The sequence below is a fragment of the Heterodontus francisci genome, chromosome 33 (genome assembly GCF_036365525.1).
Source record: "Heterodontus francisci isolate sHetFra1 chromosome 33, sHetFra1.hap1, whole genome shotgun sequence".
Taxonomy (NCBI): domain Eukaryota; kingdom Metazoa; phylum Chordata; class Chondrichthyes; order Heterodontiformes; family Heterodontidae; genus Heterodontus; species Heterodontus francisci.
The window spans coordinates 15,105,307-15,130,514 of record NC_090403.1 but is presented as its reverse complement, the minus strand read 5'-3'; the positions used below and the strand labels follow the sequence as shown (position 1 = coordinate 15,130,514).

At 44.4% G+C, this 25,208-nt stretch overlaps 1 protein-coding gene across 1 annotated transcript in view; it reads left to right on the top strand.

Annotated features, from left to right (window-relative positions):
- Positions 1-25,208, top strand: part of LOC137348029 (glycylpeptide N-tetradecanoyltransferase 1-like) — a 78,481-nt gene that overhangs the window by 6,892 nt on the left and 46,381 nt on the right. The gene's annotated exons all lie outside the window — the stretch shown is intronic.

Below are 25,208 nucleotides of genomic sequence, written 5' to 3'. Positions count from 1 at the left end.
TTGGAGGCCAATCATCTCAGCCCCAGGACATCGCTTCAGGAGTTCCTCCAGGGTAGAGTCCAGGGCCCAACCATCTTCACCTGCTTCATCAATGACCTACCTTGCATCATAAGGTCAGAAGTGGGGATGTTCACTGATGATTGCAGTGTTCGGTACCATTCACAACTCCTCAGATAGTAAAGCCTTCATGCAGCAAGACCTGGACAACAAGCAGGCTTCAGCTGATAAGTGGCAAGTAACATGTGCTGCACAAATGCCAGGTAATGACCATCTCCAACGAGAGACTATCTAACCATCTCCCCTTGACATTCAACAGCATTGCCATCCCTGAATCCCCCACCATCAACGTCCTGCAGGTTAACATTGACCAAAAACTTTACTGGAGCAGCCATATAAAAACTACAAGAGCAGGTCAGAAGCTGGAAATTCAGTGGCAAGTAACTCGCCACCTGACTCCCCAAAGCCATCTACAAGTCACAAGTCAGGAGTGTAATGGAATATTTCCCACTTCCCTGGATGAGTGCAACTCCAAAAACACTAGAAGCTCAGCTCCATCCAAGACAAAGCAACCTGATTGGCCCTCCATCCACCATCTTAACATTTACTCCCTCGACCACAATTGCACAGTGGCAACAGTGTTTACCATATACAAGATGCACTGCGGCAACGCACCAAGACTCCTTAGACAGCACTTTCCAAACCCGTGACCTCTACCACCTGGAAGAACAAGGGCAGCAGATGCATGGGAACACCACCACTTGCAAGTTCTCCTCCAAGCCACACACCATCCTGACTTGGAAATATATTGCCATTCCTTCACTGTTGCTAGGTCAAAATCCTGGAACTCCCTCCCTAACAGTACTTTGACCTTACCTACCTCACATGGACAGCAGCAGTTCAAGAAGATGGCTCACGATCACCTTCTGAAGGATAATTAGGGACGAGCAATAAATGTTGGCCTTGCCAGCGATGTTCATGTCCCATGAATGAATTTTTAAAAATCGGTGGGCAAGACAAAGTACATTAATATCTTGTATGATCATGAACTCCAATGGAAGTCCAAAAGCTAGTTTAATGAAGATTTAAGAACATAGGTATAAGGAGCAGGAGTTGCCATTCACCCCTTGAGCCTGCTTTGTCATTCACTAAGATCATGGCTAAACTTCTACATCAACTCCACTTTCCCGCATTGTCACCATTTCCCTTGATTCCTATAGTGCCCAAAAATATAGCAATCTCAGTCTTGAATATACCCAACAACTGAGAATCCACAGCTCTCTTGGGAAGAGAATTCCAAAGATTCACAACTCCATTTATATAGTTCCTTTTGTGACCTCAGGAAGTCGATAAGCGCTTAATCGCGAATGAAGTACTTTTGAAAGTTTGTTCACTGTTGTAATGTACGAACTGTGGAAGCAATTTGTTTACAGCAAGCTCCCATAAACAGCAGTACAATAATGACCAGATAATCTGTTTTTAAGTGTTTAGGGAAGGTGCATTCAGGCTCCTTTAGTACCAGGCCAATTAAAGCTGTCCATGTCAAGTCAGCGAGTCATTCTTGCTGTCATCTATCTTGGTCGCACCCACACGTGTTCATGCATTTATGTCCTTAGTGTGATGAATAAAAGCTACTGCGTGCTGTACTTCCTGCTGGAACTCTGATGATTGTGTTAGGAAGCCACAGAATTCAGCTGCTCAGGGCGAGTCTTCTTTACTGGGAATAACCTCAGAATGTTTTGGACATATAGAGCAAACCCTACCTGCATTTCCTAGCTACTGGTCTGGGCTGATCTCTCTTTCCTCTTTAGGAAAGAAAGAACATAGATTCATTTAGCATCTTATCATAGCCTCACAACTTGTGAAAGCACATTTAAAATGGATCACTTTTGAAGTGTAGTCACTGTTGCTTTTTACAGGATGCAGAACACCCTCACTGCTGCACTGAAATATCAACATAGATCATGCACTGAAGTCTAAAATTTAATTCCTTACCCTGATTTCAACAACACTAACAATGTTGTCGTTAAGACTTCCGTAATGTGTATTGTTGGTATTGGGTGTAGTTCAGCTGTGGAAAAACATCCAGCAATATAATTACAGACTTAAAATTTCCAAACTTTATTTGTATCTGGAGAGAGGATTTTGAACTGGATAATTATATGAAGTACAAGTCTGTCAGTGTATAACATGGGTACAGTACTGGTGGCTACAAGCCTATCACTGCATAACACTGGAGTACAGTACTGGTGGGTAGAGATCTATCACTGTGCAACACTGGAACATAGTGACATAACTTTACCTAGCAGTACTATGTAATATGGAGGTGCAGTACTGGTGGGTAGAAGTTTGTCACTATAACACTGGAATACATTACTGGTGCATACAGGGCTGTCACTGTATAACACCTGGGTGCAGTACTATTGGGTCCTTTTGGCCATCAGGTTGGGACAAGATCAAACACTCATGGCTGACCTGTACCTGAATTCCATTTCCCGTCTTTGTACTATATGCTTTGATACCCTGACGTGACAAAAAAAAACTATCGATCCCCAAGTCATCGAGTCATATATTCATTACAGCACATTCGGCCCTTTGAGTCCATGCCGGCTGTGTCTGTAGAGCAATCTAGTTAGTCCTGTTTCCCTGCTTTATCCCCATAGCCCTGTAAGTTTATTTCCCTTAAGACCCCATCCAAATTCCTTTTGAAATCATTGATCATCTCTGCTTCCATCACTGTCATAGGCAGTGAGTTCCAGGTCATTACCATTTGCTGTGTAAAAAAAAAAGTTCTTTCTCACATTCCCCCTGCATCTCTTGCCCAAAACCTTCAATCTTTTTTCCCTGGTCCTTGTACCATCAGCTGATAGGAACAGCTTTTCTTTGTCTACCTTATCCTGTCATAATCTTGTATACCTCTATCAAATCTCTCCTTAATCTGCTTTGTTCCAAGCAGAACAATCCCAGCTTCTCCAACCTAATCTTGTAGCTAAACTCCCTCATCCCTGGAATCATTCTGGTAAATCTCTGCATCCTCTCAAGTACCCTCACATCCTTCCTAAAGTGTGGTGACCAGAACTGGACACAGTACTCTAGTTGTGGCTTAGCCAGAGCTTGATAAAACTTCAGCATAACTCAATATCTATACTTATGAAGCCCAAGATCCCATATGCTTTGCTTACTACTCTGTCAATCTGTCCTGTCACCTTCAAAGATTGATGCACATGAACCCTTGGTCCCTTTGTTCCTGCACACTGTTTAGAACTGTGCCACTAAGTCTATATTGTCTCTCCCTGTCCCTTCTGCCAAAATGCATCACCTCACTTCTTTATATTAAATGCCATCTGCCACTTGTCTGCCCATTCTACTAGCCTATCTATGTCCTGTTGCAGTCGATTGGTGGTATGCTTACTGTCTACCACACCTCCAAGTTTGATATCATTGGCAAATTAGCATTCCAATATCCAAGTGATTTATATATATCAAAAAAAAACATTGATCCTAGCATTGACTCCTGGGGAACACCATTGTCTACCATCCTCCAGTCTGAAAAGCAACCATTAACTGTGACTCACTGTTTTTTGTCCTTAAGCCAATTTTTTTATCTTTAAACCTCCAATTGTCCCTCAGTACCCACAGCATTTGGGGGGAAGAAACTTCTGGATTTCCACTACCCTTTGTGTGGAAAAAGTGCTTCCTGATTTTTCTCTTGAACAACCCAGCTCTAATTTTAATATTATGCCCCCCCCCCCCCCCCGTCCGATTCTTGATTTACCCCATTCGAGGGTAGATACAGAGAAACTATTCCTGATCAAATCCTTTTTAACAATTTAAACACCTCAAATCAAATCATTCATCAATTTTTTATTCTCAAGATTATACAAGCCAAGTGCATGCAACTAGTCCTCGTAATTTAACCCTTTTCGCCCTGCTGTTATTCTAGTGAACCTCCTCCAAGGCTAATGGTCCATCTTGGGGCCTACTCCTGTTCATGTGTTACAACTTTGGGGAAGGTACATATCTGGGGATTTTCTCCTATGGTCACAATATGGCACAGAATCCTGGAAATCTTGTTTGAGACCAGGTTCTACATTTTCCTGACAATGTGCAGAGGTGGGAGAAACTTTGTATCAGTCAGGATTTTCCAGGAAACCGAGCTACCTTGAGAGTGACAGTGCCAGGAGGCTGTTCTTGCTTCTCGGTCAGCCAGCTCTGCAGCTTGCTTCCTGGAGAGAAATAAAGTAGAAACCTTTTAATCACATGATCAAGAGGATGTTTTCGAACTAAGTCAGGAGTGTATAATTTTCCTTTAAAAGCTGCTATACTCCAACAATTCTATCGGACTAAACTTTCACAAATGGTAGTTTTCTTGTTGTTTATCAGGCGCACTCATCAGGCCTTCTTCCCTGCTAGGCTGTTGTATGATGTCTGTGACTGGGCGTGCTGGAGTCCCTTAAAGACTTCAGGATGACACACAGCCTGGACCCTGGAATAGTCTTACTCTTACATGCCCTCTGAAATGGCCGAGCAAGCTACTCAGTTGTACCTAACCGCTACAAAGTCAATAAAAAGGAATGAAACCGGACGGACCACCCGGCATTGACCTAGGCACCAGAAACGGCAACGGCAAACCCAGCCCTGTCGACCCTGCAAAGTCCTCACTAACATCTGGGGCTTGTGCCAAAGTTGGGAGAGCTGTCCCACAGACTAGTCAAGCAATAGCCTGACATAGTCATACTCACGGAATCGTACCTTACAGACAATGTCCCAGACACTGCCGTCACTATCCCTGCGTATGTCCTGTCCTACCGGCAGGACAGACCGAACAAAGGTGGCAGCACAGTGGTCTACAGTAGGGAGGGAGTTGCCCTGGGAGTCCTCAGCATTGACTCCGGACCCCATGAAGTCTCATGGCATCAGGTCAAACAAAGGCAAGGTAACCTCCTACTGATTACCACCTACCGCCATCCCTCAGCTGATGAGTTAGTACTCCTCCATGTTGAACACCATTTGGAGGAAGCACTGAGGGTGGTAAGGGAACAACATGTACTCTGGGTGGGGGACTTCAATGTCCATCACCAAGAGTGGCTCGGTAGCACCACTACTGACCGAGCTGGCCGAGTACTAAAGGACGTAGCTGCTAAACTGGGTCTGCGGCAGGTGATGGGGGAACCAACATGAGGGAAAAACATACTTGACCTTGTCCTCACCAATCTGCCTGCCACAGATGCTTCTGTCCATGACTGTATTGGTAGGAGTGACCACCACACAGTTCTTGTGGAGATGAAGTCCCACCTTCACATTGAGGATACCATCCATCATGTTGTGTGGCACTATCACCGTGCTAAATGGGATAGATTTCAAACAGATCTAGCAATGCAAAACTGGGCATCCATGAAGCGCTGTGGGCCATCAACAGCAGCAGAATTGTACTCAACCACAATCTGTAACCTCATGGCCCGGCATATCCCCCACTCTACCATTACCATCAAGCCAGGAGACCAACCCTGGTTCAATGAAGAGTGCAGGAGGACATGCCAGGAGCAGCACCAAGCATACCTCAAAATGAGGTGTCAACCTGGTGAAGCTACAGCCCACTGCTACTTGCATGCCAGACTGCATAAGCAGCATGCAATAGACAGAGCTCAGCAATCCCATAACTAACGGGTCAGATCTAAGCTCTACAGTCCTGCCAGATCCAGCCGAGAATGGTGGTGGACAATTAAACAACTAACTGGAGGAGGTGGCTCCACAAATATCCCCATCCTCAATGATGGGGGAGACCAGCACATCAGTGCAAAAGATAAGGTAGAAGCATTTGCAACAATCTTCAGCCAGAAGTGCCAAGTTGATGATCCATCTCGGTCCCCTCCTGAAGTCCCCAGCTTTACAGATGCCAGACCTCAGCCAATTCGATTCACTCCGCGTGATATCAAGAAACGACTGAAGGCACTGGATACTGCAAAGGCTATGGGTCCTGACAATATTCCGGCAATAGTACTGAAGACCTGTGCTCCAGAACTTGCTGCACCCCTAGCTAAGCTGTTCCAGTACAGCGACAACACTGCATCTACCCAGCAATGTGGAAAATTGCCCAGGTATGTCCTGTACACAAAAAGCAGGACAAGTCCAACCCAGCCAATTACCGCCCCATCACTCTACTCTCAATCATCAGTAAAGTGATGGAAGGTGCCACCAAGTGCCATCAAGCGGCACTTGCTTAGCAATAAACTGCTCAGTTTGGGTTCCGCCAGGACCATTCAGCTCCTGACCTCATTACAGCCTTGGTTCAAACACGGACAAAAGAGCTGAACTCGAGGTGAGGTGAGACTGACTGCCCTTGACATCAAGGCAGCATTTGACCGAGTATGGCATCAAGGAGCCCTCGCAAAACTGAAGTCAATGGGAATCGGGGGGGAAAACTCTCTGCTAGTTGGAGTTATACCTGGCTGTGGTTGTTGGAGGTCAATCATCTGAGCTACAGCACATCACTGCAGGAGTTCCTCCGGGTAGTGTCCTAGACCCAACCATCTTCAGCTGCTTCATCAGTGACCTTCCTTCAATCATAAGGTCAGAAGTGGGGATGTTCGCTGATGATTGCACAATGTTCAACACCGTTCGCAAGTCCTCAAATACTGAAGCAGTCCATGTAGAAATGCAGCAGGACCTGTACAATATCCAGGCTTGGGCTGATAAGTGGCAATTAACATTTGTGCCACATAAGTGCCAGGCAATGATCATCTCCAACACGAGAGAATCTAACCATCTCCCCTTGACATTCAATGGCATTACTATCGCTGAATCCCCCACTATCAACATCCTAGGGGCTACCATTGACCAGAAACTGAACTGGAGTAGTCATGTAAATACTGTGGCTACAAGAGCAGGTCAGAGGCTAGGAATCCTGCGGCGAGTAACTCACCTGACTCCCCAAAGCCTGTCCACCATCTACAAGGCACAAGTCAGGAGTGTGATGGAATACTCTCCACTTGCCTGGATGGGTGCAGCTCCAACAACACTCAAGAAGCTCAACATCATCCAGGACAAAGCAGCCCACTTGATTGGCACCCCATCTACAAATATTCACTCTTCCCACCACCGACACACAGTGGCAGCAGTGTGTGCCATCTACAAGATGCACTGCAGCAACGCACCAAGGCTCCTTAGACAGCACCTTCCAAACCCGCGACCTCTACCACCTAGAAGGACAAGAGCAGCAGATGCATGGGAACACCACCACCTGCAAGCTCCCCTCCAAGTCACACACCAACCTGACTTGGAACTATATCGCCGTTCCTTCACTGTTCCAGGGTCAAAATCCTGGAACTCCCTCCCTAACAGCACTGTGGGTGTACCTACCTCACTTGGACTGCAGCGGTTCAAGAAGGCAGCTCACCACCACCTTCTCAAGGGCAATTAGGGATGGGCAATAAATGCTGGTATAGCCAGTGACACCCACATCCCATGAATGAATTTTTAAAAAAAAGTCACATTATTGGCTGGATGCAGTGTCAGCGGGATTTAAAATAATTAAAAATAATGGAAGCACTTTCATAACAGTAGATAGAGAGAAACTACGCCCATTGGCAGAAGGGTCGAGAACCAGAGGACGTTGATTTAAGGCGATTGGCAAAAGACCCAGAGGCGACATAAAGAAAAACATTTTTTGTTATATAGGAGTGACTAGGATCTGGAATACACTGCCTGAGTGTGTGGTGGAGGTGGATTCAATCGCGGCAATCAAAAAGAGATTGGATGAGCACCTGAAGAGAAAACATTTGCAGGGCTACGGGGAAAAGACAAAGGAGTGGGACTAGCTGATTTGCTTTTACAAGGGAGCCAGAATGGACACAATGAGCTGAATGGCCTCCTCCTGTGCTAAAACCATTCTGTGATACTCTGAAAATATTTCAATGCTGAACTGAAGCACAAGCTAGCATGTCACTATTGTAATTTCAAAACGTGGCAACCAATTTGTACACAACAAGGTCCCACAAATAGCAGTGAGATAATGACCACGTAATCTGTTTTAGTGATATTAGTTAGGGGATAAATGTTGGGCAATTGGCACCAGGAAAATTCCCCTGCTTTTTTTTTTGGAAAATGTCATTGGACTTTTTTATGTTCACTTGAGAGGGCAGCTGTAGCCTCTGTTTAACTTCTCATCCAAAAGATGTTACCTCCAACAGCACAACACCTTCACTACCTGAAGTGTCAGCCTGTGCTATGTGCTGAAGTCACTGGAGCGGGACTTGAACCCACGACCTTGTGACCCAGAAGGAAGAATGCTCCCCACTGAGCCATGGCTGACGTATTTTATCTGTCATGTTCTCAAAATAAGTCAAAGTTTGACTGGCAGGATCTTGCCTTTCTAATTCGATGCTAGCTTGTCCTTATTAATTATTGGCATGCAAATGGTACTCCTTAGAATCATTTCCATTATTTTGCCTGTGATGCCATGCTAATGGACCTGTCGTTGCCTGGGTCAGATTTATTTTATTTGAAGCATAGATGCTAAGTTTGCTTCTAGATCTACAATACCCTAATGTTGTGACAATAGCTATCAAATTTCCTCCCTCGTCTCTTTACTGCAATGTTATCAGTCGGGTTTTAGTTAAGCATAATGTTTGGACAGTGTCCACTTGGATCATGAAAAGTGGCCAGCAGTACAATGGTCATGTTTACTTTGAGGAAGTGACTGATGTGGTGGATGGGGAACTGCTGTGGAGATGACTTTCAGTAAGCCTTTGACAAGGTATTGAGAAAGGTTAGAGGATATGCTGTAAAATGTAAAAATGTATATGGCATGACAAATGAAATGGACGGGTTGTGAGGCAACTCATGATTGTATTGAAGGAAACTGACTCCTTTGCGCTGTTTGTGTTTTTTGACTTGGTGCTGTTTGAAACTGTTTGGTAATGTATTTTTTTACAGATTTTTATATAGAATAAAGTATATTTTGGAAATAAAAAAAATATGGATTTAGAGAGAAGATAACAAGTTGGATTTAAAATGGGTTAGAATGAAGATCAAGAGTTAAAGACAGTTTCTCAGAGTACTTGAAAGTGATAGTGTTAACCCACTGGGTTTGGTTCTGGGACCTTCTCTGTTCAGAGTGCACATCAGTGATTTGGATAGGGGCTAAAGGTAGTGGTGTTTAAATTTACAGATGACACTAAAATAAGAAAAGAAATTCTTGCATTTCCGTCGCACCTTTCACGACCTCAGGGTGTTCCAAAGTACTTTACAGCCAATGCAGTACTTTTGAAGTGTAATCACTGTTGTAATGTAGAAACACAGCAACCAATTTGTGTACAACAAGATCCCACAAAGCAGTATTATGGCCAGATAATCAGATAACCAGATGTTGATTGAAGGATAAATATTGCTAAGGGCACCAGGGATAACTCCTCTGGTCATCTTCGTGCCATGGGATCTTTTGCGGCCACCAGAGAGGGTAAACAAGGCCTTGTTTAATGCCTCATCTAAAAGACGACGCCTCCAGTCATGCAGAATTCCCTCAGTACTGCTCTGATGTCAGCCTGGAATATATGTTCAAATTTCCAGCGTGGAACTTGAACCTATAACCTTCTGACTCAGGCAAGAGTACCATCCATTGAGCCACAGAGGCATGTTAAATAATTCAGAGGACCAGAGCAAGCTGCAAGGGGATATATATGGCAGATGGAATTCACAGGTCTATCATTGTATAACACTGAAGTACAGTACTGATGGGTACAGGTCTGTTGCTGTATAACACTGTGGTACAGTACTGGTGTGTATAGGTCTATCACTAAGTGATGAGTCTGTTTGGCCATCAGCTTAGGATACAATCAGACGCACTCCAATGCGCTTCTCAATTGAGAAGCCCGGCCCGCCAACACTTACAAGAATGGCTGGTTACAGAAATGTGATCCAATGAGAGAACGGTTACAGTCCTGAGATTGCATCATTCAGTACTAGTATCTGAAATTCCCATCTCTGTTGTTTCAGTGTGGCAGCATTTATCCAGTTATTTTAAGCGAGTTAATACCTCTAAACCCTGGGCAAACCATCCTTTGAAGCTCAGATAATAGACAGCACCTAGATTTTGTAGCCACTAGTTTGTTGTGTTTTTTTGTGACCTGGAAGTTTGTAAATGGCTGTTTTTAGTGGTGTTGCCTCAAGTTCTCAATCAGAACCCCCCCCTTGTGTTAGCATCAGCAATATGAGAAATCTACACATTTATATGTGGACCCTTGGGTTCCATGTTCTTACCACTCTGGCCCTAAATGACAAAAGCTTGGACACCCTAACCTTGAATTATATCAAGGAGAGGACAAGGCAGGGTGGAAAGATATATAATCCATAAAGAACTTGCATTTATATAGCACCTTTCATCATTTCAGGTCATTCCAAAGTAGTTTACACCCAATGAAGTATTTTTGAAGTGTAGTTACTGTTTTACATTAAATAAACAGTCAACTCTGTGTTTCAATAGACTTTTCAGTAAGATTATAACAATTCAGCAATTTAAACTGTGGTGCCTAATAATATTGCAGGATGAGTGTGTTTGTGTGTTCTGGAATTGTCTGAACACAGTGCTGCATGGACACACCCTAACCAATGTGCAAAGTGCATTCCAGTTTTGTTCTGTCATTGTTCCCTCCCTCTCATGTGATGCATCATATAGTTTTGCTGTACAAATACTAGTGAATTAGTGATCCCTCTCCCCATGGACCATTAATGAGTTTAACCTCCTACCTGATGACATGTAAGTAGTGTTGGGGCTAATTAGTATCTCATCATTTGATACCTAGACATTGGGCTGATCTGTGTTTGCTGTCAAGTAATTTCAAAGAAGAAACAAGGTTAAATAGCTGCAGTGGCTGCTGGAAATCCATTGCACAGGAGTTTGCCCCAGCAACTGCAGAATGGCTATACTGGAATATCCACATTGGTGATCTTCCGCACTGTCAACTGACGGTGAACTGTTTTATCAGACTCATAATATGTGCATTGGAGATGTGGGGTGTTCTGCTTTATGAATCTTGTGTTACAGTTGCTGTGCAACTTGATTAATCCTGTCATATGAACCTAGTAAAAATCTGGAAATGGTTCCACAGTGTTTCCAGAAGGCATTTGATAAGGTGCCACATCAAAGGTTATTGCAGAAAATAAAAACTCATGGTGTAGGGGTAATATTTTGGCATAGATAGAAGATTGGCTAGCTAACAGAAAACAGAGAGTAGGCATAAATGGGTCATTTTCTGGTTGGCAAGACGTAATGAGTGGTGTGCTACAGGGATCTGTGTGGGGGCCTCAACTTTTTACAATTTATCTAAATGACTTGGATGAAAGGACCAAAGGTATGGTTACTAAATTTGCTGATGACACAAAGATAGGTAGGAAAGTAACTTGTGAAAAGGACATAAGGAGGCTACGAAGGGATATAGATAGGTTAAGTGAGTGGGCAAAGATCTGGCAAATGGAGTATAATGTGGGAAAATGTGAAATTTTGGCAGGAAGAATAAAAAAGAAGCATATTATCTAAATGGTGAGAGATTGCAGAGCGTTGAGATGCAGAGGGATCTGGGTGTCCTCGTGCATGAATCGCAAAAACGTCAGTATGCAGGTTCAGCAAGTAATTAGGAAAGCTAATAGAATGTCATCGTTTATCGCGAGGGGAATTGAATACGAAAGTAGGGAGGTTATGCTTCAGCTATACAGGGCATTGATGAGACCACGCCTTGAGTACTGTGTACAGTATTTTCTCCTTATTTAAGGAAGGATGTAAATGCATTGGAGGTAGTTCAGAGAAGGTTGACTAGGCTAATACCTGGAATGGGTGGGTTGTCTTTTAAGGAAAGGTTGGCGAGGCCATGCTTGTATCCGCTGGAGTTTAGAAGAGTAAGTGGCGACTTGATTGAAACATATAAGATCTTGACAGGGTGAATGTGGAAAGGATGTTTCCTCTTGTGAGAGAATCTAGAACTAGGGGTCACTGTTTAAAATTAAGGGTCATCCATTTAAGACAGAGATGAGGAGAATTTTTTTTCTCTGAGGGTCATGAGTCTTTGGAATTCTCTTCCTCAAAAGGAAGTGGAAGCAGAGTCTTTGAGTATTTTTAAGGCAGAGGTAGATAGATTCTTGATAAGCAAGGGGGTGAAAGACTATTGGGGGTGGACAGGAATGTGGAGTTGAGGTTACATTCAGATCAGCCATGATCTTATTGAATGGCGGAGCAGGCTTCAGGGGCTGAGCGGACTACTCCTGCTCCTAATTTGTATGTTTGTATGTTCGTACGTACAAGCAGCAGACACACGAGTCAGATAATTTATTGCCGTTTAGTCAAGGGGGTGAGTGATGGCCAGAATAGATACCAGGAGAACTTGCTGTTCTTTGATTAGCGCCATGGGGTTTGTTGGATTCACCTGAACAAGCAGGTGGCATCTTGCTTTGACATCCCATTCAAAAGATGGCACCTTCGACAGTGCAGTATTCCTCCTGTTTCAGAGTGAGGACTGTACCCGTGACTTTCCGGTTCAGGACTGCAATGCTACCCTGGAACATAGCTGAGACTGGGATCTTCCCAGTCAAGTTGCTTAAACCCTCCCAGATTGTCTGGAATCTCCCAGAATGTTAAATTAATCTCCTGGGTACTGGAACGAGCGCCTAGAGCAAAATAGGAAAGAGGAGTTTGCACATTGTGCCTGTGGAATTTTTAAAGTTATTGCCACCATGGCAGATAGGCAGCACGTTTCCTGGGAGTTGTAGTTCTTGGCTTGTTTCAGCTGTTCAGTGGTGGGAGGTCTCTGGGAGGGCAGAACTTCAATTCCCGGAATTCCCTGCTTCCCAAACACAGTGGCTTGGCGGAGGCCTGAGGAGTGTCACTGGGGCTGATAGTCACTTAGTGATGTTCGTACAGGACACTGACAGAGTGCAGCAAATCAAATTTTTCTAGTCTTACTAAGGCCAAAAATGGAATCCTAGTGATTTAGCAGAGATGTTGTAGAAATGCACTGCAAATTGCAGTAACCATTGAATGACTTTAACTCATTGACCCATAATTCACTGTCAAAGTAATGGTGAGGCTAATGGTGCTTGCTGTTATTTATATGAAAATACCATAGCAACTTCAAGCATGGTTAAATGTTTAAATCCAAAAGTTGCTGCTTGAGTTGCGCTACTCTGCAGTAAGCTTCACAGAAATGGCATTTTGATGTCTGCCTCACCATTGATAATGCATTGAACAGAGGCCCAAAGAAGAAGAAAAAGTGTGAAGTTGCAGTATTTGCATGGTAGTTATGAACTAAACTCACCACAGAAAGTTAAGCCTTGCCCACTTCAGTCCAAGTACCCTTTTAGTTTAGTTTAGAGATACAGCACTGAAACAGGCCCTTCGGCCCACCGAGTCTGTGCCGACCATCAACCACCCATTTATACTAATCCTACACTAATTCCATATTCCTACCACATCCCCACCTGTCCCTATATTTCCCTACCACCTACCTATACTAGGGGCAATTTTTATAATGGCCAATTTACCTATCAACCTGCAAGTCTTTGGCATGTGGGAGGAAACCAGAGCACCCGGAGGAAACCCACGCAAACACAGGGAGAACTTGCAAACTCCACACAGGCAGTACCTAGAATTGAACCCGGGTCGCTGGAGCTGTGAGGCTGCGGTGCTAACCACTGCGCCACTGTGCTGCCCCATGGCATGATAACTAGTAATTACTCTTAAAAACATAAAATTTAAAATTCTAATTTCACTTTCCACACCTGATTTGACATGGAATTCACCCACTTGAATTTAAGCTTCCTTCTCAGCCCTTGAGTTGTTTACTTCTCAATGCTTCAATCTGATTTGTTAAGGAGAAACCCAGTTGCCTTTTCTCTCTCCACAGATGCTGGCTGACCTGCTGAATGTTTCCAGCAGTACCCAGTCGCTTGCCCTTTTTCCCTTCACTGTGCTGCTTTCAGCTCACACTTTTTCAGCAACTTGCCATGCAAAAAAAAGAAAGGCCACATGCACAAAGGCAAGTCTAGCTAACGACAGACACCATTCGATTCATTCCTATGGCAAATTATGGCCCGTGGCTTTTAGGCTGAATGTTTTCTCCCCAAATCCCTCAGTCTGGCTTTCTTTCCACGACTCATAAAACCATCTCTGCAACCAAGCCCATGTCATCTTCCTTTGCTCTTCCACTCTTGCTGATTTGTTTCTTACTGACACAGTGTGTAAATATTCTGCAAGCCCATTTCTTCATGCACTTTACTGCAGGGTTCTGCTTTAATGGAATAGAGCAGTGGGTGGGAGGACTCTCCGACCTTTTTAGGCCTCAGACTCAATATAAACAGGAAGAGTCCTCTTGATCCTGCTCTGCCAGCCGGTCAGATGACAGCTGATGTGTACCTCAAACCCATTTGCCAGCCTTTGCTCCATATCCTATAATATCCATACCAAACAAAAATTTATCAATCGCGGTATTGAAAACTCCAGCTGGCCCCCAGAAATCACAGGCTTTTGGAGGAGTGACTTCCAGAATTCCACTAACATTTTTTTGTTGAAAAAATGCACTCTGATTTAATTTCTGAATGGTCTATCTGTAATTTTAAGATTATGCTCCCAGGCTCCGAATTAATCCACCAGAGGAAATACCCCCTCCAAGGCCAGTATATCCTTCTTGTCGTGTGATGCCCTTAACTGAACGAGGTGCTCGAGATGGAACCTGACCAAGGCTGTACACAATTGAAACATCAATTTTCTACTCCAAACTCCTGTTGCTGGTGGGAATTCTGATTGGGGCCCATCTGCATGGGAAGTGACCCAGCCCAGGAAAATGGCTCAGGGTTGTTGTCTCCATGATTGCTGAAAGTAGCAAGAAGCCAACTTAAGTACAGTTTAAGAAGAAAGGCACTGAGCCACAGCAGACCCAATCTTTTGTAATGTAAATGCAATAACGTTCACAAACAGGCAACTGTCACCTGATCAAACCTCCAGGTCTATGTCCAACTAGAGTTGGTAGCCCTACTTCCAAATGACCATGTGTGAGCTTAGACAGCAGGTGAATTTGATAATGAAACTGAAGCCAGTTCTGTCCACATGCACCAGCTACTGGATTGCAATCGGGATCGCGCAAACTTGTGTGTGCACGTGCTTGCTCTTATTCTTATGTTTGCCCACTGCTAATAGAGCAGACTGAGAATTGCACTTGAGACTCTCAGATCTGCATGGATTAGGGCTTCAGTTGGAAGTACCACTAGATTTTGCTTTGAAATTACTTCACCGGACTGAAGAATTTTTTTGAGCTATTTTGCTCAACTGTAACGTTAATAGGGATTGCTTGTTCTGTGTATGTTATATAGAATATATGCTAGCCTGGAATTTGTTGCAATGTAATGACTGAGAAGCGTTGCTGGAGCAGAGTATAGTGAGCTTTAAGTTTGTAGAGAATTCGAAAATAGGATGAGCAAGAGCAACTATGAACATGTGGTATCAGGGCACCTGCGTGGAATTACTAATACTCTTGGATGTTGAGTGGATATTGAATTTGACGTTCTGACTACGATGAACCTTTCCAAAATATTTTTCATTTGAAGCATTAATTTCTATTTTTAACACCAAGGTGTAAGGCCAGATGCTGCAGTGATGTTCGAGGTGCTGTTCAGGCCCACCACGCTAAGCACGTGAACTTGGAAGTTGTTAGTCGAGTCAAAAATCGAGCAGCTCCCCCTGTGGTTTAGTTGGTGCAGCCTCTTAGGTGAGTCAGGCAGATGGGGATAGCCTCTAGCTAGAACCCTGCTCTGAGTCAGCTGACCTCAGTCGTGGTGGTGTTTTGGGGTGTTGCAGTTAGCCTCGCAGCTCCTACATTAATAAAGGTGAAAATCAATCAGGGTTCTTGCTCCTGATTACTTTCCAGTAATTCCTAGAGGTGTGGATTAGTGATGAAGACAGGATGCTCCCCAGGGTGGAATAGCATGTTAACACTGATTGTCTAAACTCAAATGTGAAGAATTTGTTGAGGTACTGGAATGCTTTGTATGTCCAAGGAAAAGTTCACGAACCGAGATTGTGGCCATTAGGAGAAGTGAATATTGCTCGTGGGATAGAGAGAGGATCCTAATTAATTATGCAAGGGTTGCTGCCTTTTTCCTGAAATAATTTTTCCGGGAGTAAAACAAAGTATCTTATCCAATCACCTGGTACAGGGAAGAGTAGTTTAAAAAAACATTGATATTTTTTTTAAAACCCTCAATTCTGCCAAAGCTGTAAGTGGTATAGGGATGGATGTGTTCGAATTTTTTTTTTGATAGCAATGTTTTGGATGGATGTGGGGAGTTTGACTCCTAAATATTTTTCCTGTTTGAGATAGGAAATTGAGGATGGTGATATGTAATGGGATTTTCACTCTGCCCCTGTAGGAAGTACCTACTGCTTATTGTAAACCCATCCTCCTTCAGTATTGCCATGAGGATTTCAGTAAAGCATGTGCAAATGATCATGTATTTAAAGCACTTAAGCTGAAAAAGCAGGGAGCAGTACATCTCCAGATTCTGTCCTTCGAGATGTGGTTAGTGTATGGAGTTAGAGTTTTGAGCTGTGCTACACTAGGGTGAAGTACTCGTGGGTACAGGTCTGTTGCTCATGGTGGGAATGATATCTGGGATAAATTCAGAATATCACAAATAATGTGTATGGCTTAAATGCAATAATATCCTGTCCAGCAGTTTTTAAGATGTAGTGCTTCAGAGAGGACTAATCATACTTGTCTACACTTGTTTTTGTGTGTCTTCTTACCAACAAAGGTGATCCTTTAATATCAGTTGTGGATAGGGCTGTGTCTGAATTGTGAATAACTAATTAGCATTTTAGTTTTTTTAGTTTTTAGTTTTAGAGATACAGCACTGAAACAGGCCCTTCGGCCCACCGAGTCTGTGCCGATCATCAACCACCCATTTATACTAATCCTACACTAATCCCATATTCCTATCACATCCCCACCTGTCCCTATATATTTCCCTACCACCTACCTATACTAGGGGCAATTTATAATGGCCAATTAACCTATCAACCTGCAAGTCTTTGGCATGTGGGAGGAAACCGGAGCACCCGGAGGAAACCCACGCAGACACAGGGAGAACTTGCAAACTCCGCACAGGCAGTACCCAGAATCGAACCCGGGTCCCTGGAGCTGTGAGGCTGCGGTGCTAACCACTGCGCCACTGTGCCGCCTTAATCTTGTTTTTAATTGCCTACGGTAAATTTAGATCTGCCCGTTGCTCAGAACTTTTTCTCTCACCCTCTGCCATTCCCTTCCATTTAAATCGGAATCATCCGACACGGCACAAACTCACACTGCTGTGAGGCAGCCTCTTGACGGCGTGTGTTTTGTGCTCAGGATTGGTACCTGATTCTACAGTTATACTGTCACTTTCACATTGAAGTACACCTGAAATTGCGTGGTATCCATGGAAAATGGAATGCAATCCTTAGATTTCTTTTTAGTTCAGGCCGTACTGTGTAAGCAAGGAAAATTCAGATCTAAAACCTTCTGTCACTAGTACGCCAAGACCCACTCAGTCATGTTGGGCAGAATTTTCCCAGCCCCATGAAGACAGCTTTGGAGGTCGGGGGAGGGGCTGAGAAATTTAGAGATAAAGCATTGGGATGGCTCCCTGACATGTTCCCACTTCCTCGCGATTTTTCTGGAGGCAGCTTCAGGGAACTAGCAGCTACCTGCCTGGCAGCAGCAGGAAGCCAATGAAGGTAGTAATTGAGCCAATTAGTGGCCATTTTTAGAAAAGATTCGAATTTTGCCAGTGGTGCACAAGAGCCTTGCTTTGTCTGCAGCTCGCCTACTCACAGGAGGTGAAAGCACAGCAGGTGATCAGAGTGCCATGCGATACAGATGCAGTGTTCACTTTGAAGGACCAAATTTGACGAGCCTCAGGCCATCAGCCTGCAAATCTGCATGTTTTACCTGCAGATGAATTCACCGGATAGTGATGGGCATGAGTGATTGCCTGCCAGTCCCATCGTCCGTATCTTGCCTCCATCTTGTGCTGCCCTATGTAATTCTGCATCACACAGCCTTCACAGTGGGGTTGCTAATTAGCCAGCTCCTATAAAGCTAAGCTGGCAGGTGCGCTAGTAGTGAGCGGGGTCGGTCCCACCTCCCAAATAGTTTCCAAGTTGGGAAAATTCAGTCCGTTGTGTTGAATGCAGCCTGGATACAGTGCAGGAGTGTGGGAATTTATTTTTTTGTTCATTTTTCCACAGAAAGGACTTGGAGGAAAGTTACTTTGAAAGGTTGAAGTTTTAAAGCAAATTGTATTCGCAGAAGCATAAAGACAGAGTGACAGTAGATGGTTAAAATGTTAATGAGCTAAGCTTTGATGGTATTTCCCCATTGTCTACAAATAATAAGCAATTAATGAGCTTTTCTTGGTAATAGCTAAATACCTTGCACCCACTGTGTTGGGAAAAGTTTTGTCTTTTTGGGATGTGAGCAGGGTGATTTTACTTTTTTTTTTTAAAAAGATACTTACATATGCGGTTGGGTGTATCAAGTCTGCCAGGTCAGTCAGGCCTGAAAGTAAAAGCTGCAAGAACAACTTTTGGTGAGCATCTACGACCAGTTCGAACTGGCCTCGGGAGCCAAAGTTAACCTCGGCAAGAGCGAGGCCATGTTCTTTGGGAACTGGGCTGACCGATCCTTTGTCCCCTTCACCGTCAGGTCAGACTTCCTGAAGGTGCTGGGGATATGGTTCGGAAGGGCAGAGGCGTGCACCAAAACCTGGGAGGAGCGAGTAGCCAAGGTACAACACAAGCTGAGCATGTGGGGGCAGCGATCTCTCTCCATTGTGGGTAAGAACCTGGTCATCAGGTGCGAGGCGCTCACGTTGTTGCTGTACGTGGCGCAGGTCTGGCCCATACCCCACTCCTGCACTGTGGCGGTCACCCGAGCCATTTCCCGCTTCATTTGGGGATCCAAAATGGACCGGGTCCGGAGGGACACAATGTTCAAACCTCTGGATAAGGGCGGGAAAAATGTACCCAACATGGCCCTCATCCTGATGACTACCTTCGTGTGCGGCAGCATCAAGCTGTGTGTAGACCTCCAGTACGCTAACTCCAAGTATCACTACGTGCTGAGGTTCTATCTGTCCCCGGAGTTGTGAAGGATGGGCCTGGTCAAATTGCCGCAGAACGCTCCATCCAGTTGGACCATGCCATACCACCTATCCTTCGTGGAGCAGTTTCTGCGGGAAAACACCTTTGACCACCGATCCATCAGGCAGTGGTCTGCACGGAATGTCCTCAAGGCCCAATGGGAAAAGGAGAAGGTGGATCCTGTCGGATGGTTCCCCGAGCGGACTGCCAAAGTCATTTGACGGAATGCCTCATCACCAGAACTTTCAAACAAGCACCAAGATGTAGCTTGGCTGGTGGTGAGAAGAGCCCTCCCCGTCAGATCCTTCCTGCACGCCCGAAGTCTCACCCCCTCCGTACAATGCCCTCGCGGTGGCTGTGGTGGGGAAGAGACGGTTGCCCACCTCCTTCTGGAATGTGTCTTTGCAAAACAGGTGTGGAAAGAGATGCAGTGGTTTTTGTCGAGGTTCATCCCAAGCAGCTCGGTAACACAGGAGTCTGTGCTCTATGGGCTGTTCCCAGGGACGCACACCGAGATAAACATCAGCTGCTGCTGGAGGACTATCAATTCGGTGAAAGACGCCCTTTGGTCTGCCCAAAACTTGCTGGTCTTACAGCGTAAAGAGTTGTCCATGACCGAATGTTGCAGACTGGCACATTCCAAGGCCCAGGACTAGGTGCTAAGGGACGCACTAAAGCTTGGGGCAGCCGCAGCAAAGGCTCAATGGGGAACGACCACTGTGTAAGGTCCCCTCACCAAGCCGAACGGAGGGGCTGGATCCATGGGAAACCCCTCGAACTGTATCGGGAATATTTTCGTTTGCTGTAAAACGTGAAAATGTATTTGGCATGACAAATGAAATGGAAGGGTTGTGAGACAACTCATGATTGTATTGAAGGAAACTGATCACCTTTGCACTGTTTGTATTTTTTGACTTGGTGCTGTTTGAAACTGTTTGATGTATTTTTTTACAGATTTTTATGAATAAAGTATATTTTGGAAATTAAAAAAAACTTTTAGTAAGATTCAGAAGTTTGTGGGGAAGTGTGACATCCTCATTATTTTGTATTATGCAAAGATTACTGTTTAGACTCAGTGAATCTGATCAGAACTGCTGCTTTGAAATTCACTCTGAACCAAAACAGCTGAATGATTCATGTCTGGCCTTGTCTCCCAGATTATTTTTTCAGTCTACCTCCAAAGATGTTGAAGGAGCAGGTGTGCAAAAGACACAGCTATCCAGTTCAGTTCACAGGAGGGTATTGCTGGTTGTATCCTGCCCAGCTTCAAGTCCTGCTAGCTCATCACTCCTGTCTATGCTGACCTACAGTAGCTTCAAACCCCCTTTTGTTTCAGATTTATAATTGCCATCCACGTGTTAAAATCCCTTCATAACCTCACCCCTCAGTTTCCCTGGAACCTTCTCCAGACTTACAAGCCCTCGAACTCTGTGCAACCCAATATGTATAAGCATAATGAGAGAGGAAGTACTAGAGGGTCTGACATCCTTGATTGTAGATAAATCATTAGGGCTAGATGGACTACATCCCAGGTTGTTAAAGGAAGCCAGGGAGGAAATAGCAGATGCTCTGAGGATCATCTTCAAATCCTCACTGGATACGGGTGAGGTGCCACAGGATTGGAGGTCTGCGAACGTTATACCATCATTTAAAAAGGGTGCAAGGGATAGGCCAAATAATTATAGGCTGGTCAGTCTGACCTCGGTGATGGGTAAATTATTAGAATCAATTCTGAGGGACAGGATAAACTGCCACTTAGAAAGGCACGGATTAATCAGGGATAGTTAGCATGGATTTGTTAAGGGAAGATCAGGTCTTACGAACTTGTTTGAGTTTTTTGAGGAAGTAACAAGGAGCATTGATGAGGGTAGTGCAGTGGATGTGGTCTACATGGATTTTAGTAAGACAAGATCCCGCATGGCAGACTGGTCAGTAAAATGAAAGCCCATGGGATACAGGGGAATGTGGCAAGTTGGATCCAAAATTGGCTCAGTGACAGGAAACAAAGGGTAGTAGCTGATGGATGTTTTGTGAATGGAAAGCTGTTTCCAGTGGTGTTCCAGAGGGCTCAGTGTTGGGTCCCTTGCTGTTTGTGGTAAATATTAATGATTTGGACTTCAATGTGGGAGGCCTGATTGGAAAATTTGCTGATGATACAAAAATTGGTCTTTTAGTTGATAGTGAAGAGGTTAGCTGTGGACTGCAGAATGATATCAACAGTTTGGTTGAGTGGGCAGAAAAGTGGCAAATGGAATTCAATCCAGAGCAGTGTGAGGTAATGCATTTGGAGAGGGCAAACAAAGCGACGGACTACACAATAAATGGGAGGATACTGAGAGGGGTAGAAGAAGTGAGAGACCTTGGAGTGCATGTCCACAGGTCCCTGAAGGTGGCAGGAGAGGTAGATAGAGTGCTAAGGAATGCTTTCCTTTATTGGCTGAGGTATAGGAACATAGAAAATAGGAGCAGGAGTAGGCCATTCGGCCCTTCGAGCCTGCTCCGCCATTCATTATGATCATGGCTGATCATCCAACTCAGTAACCTGTTCCCGCTTTCTCCCCACACCCTTTGATCCCTTTAGACCCAAGAGCTATATCTAACTCCTTCTTGAAAACATACAATGTTTTGGCCTCAACTGTTTTCTGTGGTAGCGAACTCCACAGGCTCACCACTCTCTGGGTGAAGAAATTTCTCCTCATCTCAGTCCTGAAAGGTTTACCACGTATCCTTAGACTATGACCCCTGGTTCTGGACTCCCCCACCATCGGGAACATCCTTCCTGCATCTACCCTGTCAAGTCCTGTTAGAATTTTATAGGTTTCTATGAGATCCCCCCTCACTTTTCTGAACTCCAGCGAATATAATCCTAACTGACTCAATCTCTCCTCATACGTCAGTCCCGTCATCCCAGGAATCAGTCTGGTAAACCTTTGCTGCACTCCCTCTATAGCAAAAACATCCTTCTTCAGATAAGGAGACCAAAACTGGACACAATATTCCAGGTGTGCCCTCACCAAGGCCCTGTATAATTGCAGCAAGACATCCCTGCTCCTGTACTCGAATCCTCTCGCTATGAAGGCCAACATACCATTTGCCTTTTTTACCGCCTGTTGCACCTGAATACTTACCTTCATCGACTGGTGTACGAGAACATCCAGGTCTCGCTGCGTATTCCCCTCTCTCAGTTTATAGCCGTTCAGATAATCTGCCTTCCTGTTTTTGCTACCAAAGTGGATAACCTCACATTTATCCACATTATACTGCATCTGCCATGCATTAGCCCACTCACTCAACTTGTCCAAATCGCCCTGAAGCCTCTCTTCATCCTCCTCACAACTTACCATCCCACCCAGTTTTGTGTCATCTGCAAATCTGAAGATATTACATTTAGTTCCCTCATCTAAATCATTAATATATATTGTAAATAGCTGGGGTCCCAGCACCGATCCCTGCGGTACCCAACTAGTCACTGCCTGCCAATCGTAAAAAGACCCATTTATCCCTACTCTTTGTTTTCTGTCTGCCAACCAATTTTCTATCCATCGCAATAGACTACCCCCAATCCCTGCGCTTTAATTTTACATGCTAATCTCTTATCTGAGACTTTGTCGAAAGCCTTCTGAAAGTCCAAATAAACCACATCCATTGGCTCCCCCTCATCAACTCCACTAGTTACATCCTCGAAGAATTCTAGTAGATTTGTCAAGCATGATTTCCCTTTCGTAAATCCATGCTGACTCTGCCTGATTCTACCACTGTTCTCTAAGTGCTCTGCTATAAAATCTTTGATAATGGACTCTAGAATTTTCCCCACTACCGACATCAGGCTGACTGGTCTGTAATTCCCTGTTTTCTCTCTACCTCCCTTTTTAAATAGTGGGGTTACATTAGCTACCCTCCAATCTGTAAGAACTGTTCCAGAGTCTGTAGAATCTTGGAAGTTGACCACCAATGCATCCACTATTTCTAGGGACACTTCCTTAAGTTCTCTGGGATGCATACCATCAGGCCCTGGAGATTTATCGGCCTTCAATCCCATCAATTTCCCCAACACCATTTCTCTGCTAATACTGATTTCCTTCAGTTCCTCTCCCTCACAGCCCTGTGTTCCCCAACATTTCTGGTATGTTATTTGTGCCCTCCTTTGTGAAGACAGAACCAATGTATGCATTTAGTTGGTCAGCCATTTCTTTATTCCCCATAATAAATTCTCCTGTTTCTGACTGTAAGGGACCTACATTTGTCTTCACCAATCTTTTTCTCTTCGCATACCTATAGAAACTTTTACAGTCAGTTTTTATGTTCCCCGCAAGCTTGCTCTAATACTCTATTTTCCCCTTCTTAATCAATCCCTTGGTCCTCCTTTGCTGAATTCTAAACTGCTCCCAATCCTCAGGTCTGTTGTTTTTTCTGGCAGATTTATATGCCTGTTCCTTGGATCTATTGCTATCTCCAATTTCCCTTGTAAGCCATGGTTTGGCTACCTTTCCCATTTTACTTTTGCGCCAGACAGAATACAAAAGCAGGGATGTAATGCTGGAACTGTATAAAACGCTGGTTAGGCCACAGCTGGAGTATTGCTACAGTTCTGGTCACCACATTACAGGAAGGACATAATTGATCTGGAAAGAGTACAGCGGAGAGTTACAAGAATGTTGCCAGGGCTTGAAAGTTGCAGCTATGAGGAAAGATTGGATAGGCTGGGGTTGTTTTCCTTAGAACAGAGGAGGCTGAGGGGTGACTTAATTGAGGTGTACAAAATTATGGGGGGCCTAGATAGAGTAGACAGGAAGGACCTGTTTCCCCTAGCAGAGAGGTCAGTTACCAGGGGGCACAGATTTAAGGTGATTGGCAGAAGGATTAGAGGGGACATGAGGAAAAACTTTTTCACCCAGAGGGTGGTGAGTGTCTGGAATTCACTGCCAGGATCGGTGGTGGAGGCAGAAACCCTCAACTCATTTAAAAGGTACCTTTGCATCTGAAGTGCTATAACCTGCAAGGCTACGGACCAGGTGCTGGAAGGTAGGATTAGATGAGGTGGCTAGTTCTTATCGGCCGGCATGGACACGGTGGGCTGAATGGCCTCCTTCTATGCCGTAATTTTTCTGTGGTTCTGTGTGAGATCTGTGTCTTTCACGTGTGCTTCTTCAGTCTCTTCAAAGGCAGGGTGTGGTCAGATACCAGATGTGTATGCTTTAGCTGCTTGCTTCAAAGCGAGTGAACTGACAGAGCAACTGTTTGAATTGAATTCACTTGGTTCAAACAGTGCAGCTTATATCTGCATGGTACAAAATAATGAGCATGATATGCTTCCTCACTTACATCGGTAAGTGGTGATCTTGCTTAAACAAATTACTCTTTCCTACCCTTCCGCATGCTATGTTTCCGAGCTAGGCCAACACTTGCCCTGACAACTTTGTGTCTGCTTGCTTCAGTCTTGTGTGTTTTATTACCTTCTGTTTACAGCCAGAAGGAAACAGTTATTTCCCAATACAGTGATTGTGAAATGTTTATTGCTGGTCAAGCAAGCTAATGATTATTATTTACAGTTTAAGAAAACAACATCAAAACTTAGAATTTTTCCCACCTATTGTCTTAGTGCCTTTTAACTTCTGAAAATATGCTCTGCTTTTAAAAAAAAAACCTTCAAATTGTGAAAAGAATGATCCAAAAATCTTGAAGGTGAAAGATGAGTTCTGGTGATCTTGGATAAATATGTTTGCATTTACAGATTCTGATTTTGTTTATGCTCAAATAAGTTTCTTTTATGTCAACTTAATCCCTTCTCTCCTAAAGATGCTGATTCCTGGTTCCAATAGGCACACCAAGTGGCCATTCACACGTGAGCTGAGATGTTGTGTTTCGGCTATTCAACTGTGAGGATGTCACGATAGCACCTCTACCTCATCTTACCTGATGCCCACAACAATGCATTTTCCACAATGGGGTTGCTGGACCGTCCTCTGGAGTGGGGATGCAGGGGCGCTGAGACTGATTGATTGGCCCTCTATTTCTACCCCATCTGAGATTGGCACCGACCTGCCAAACTGAG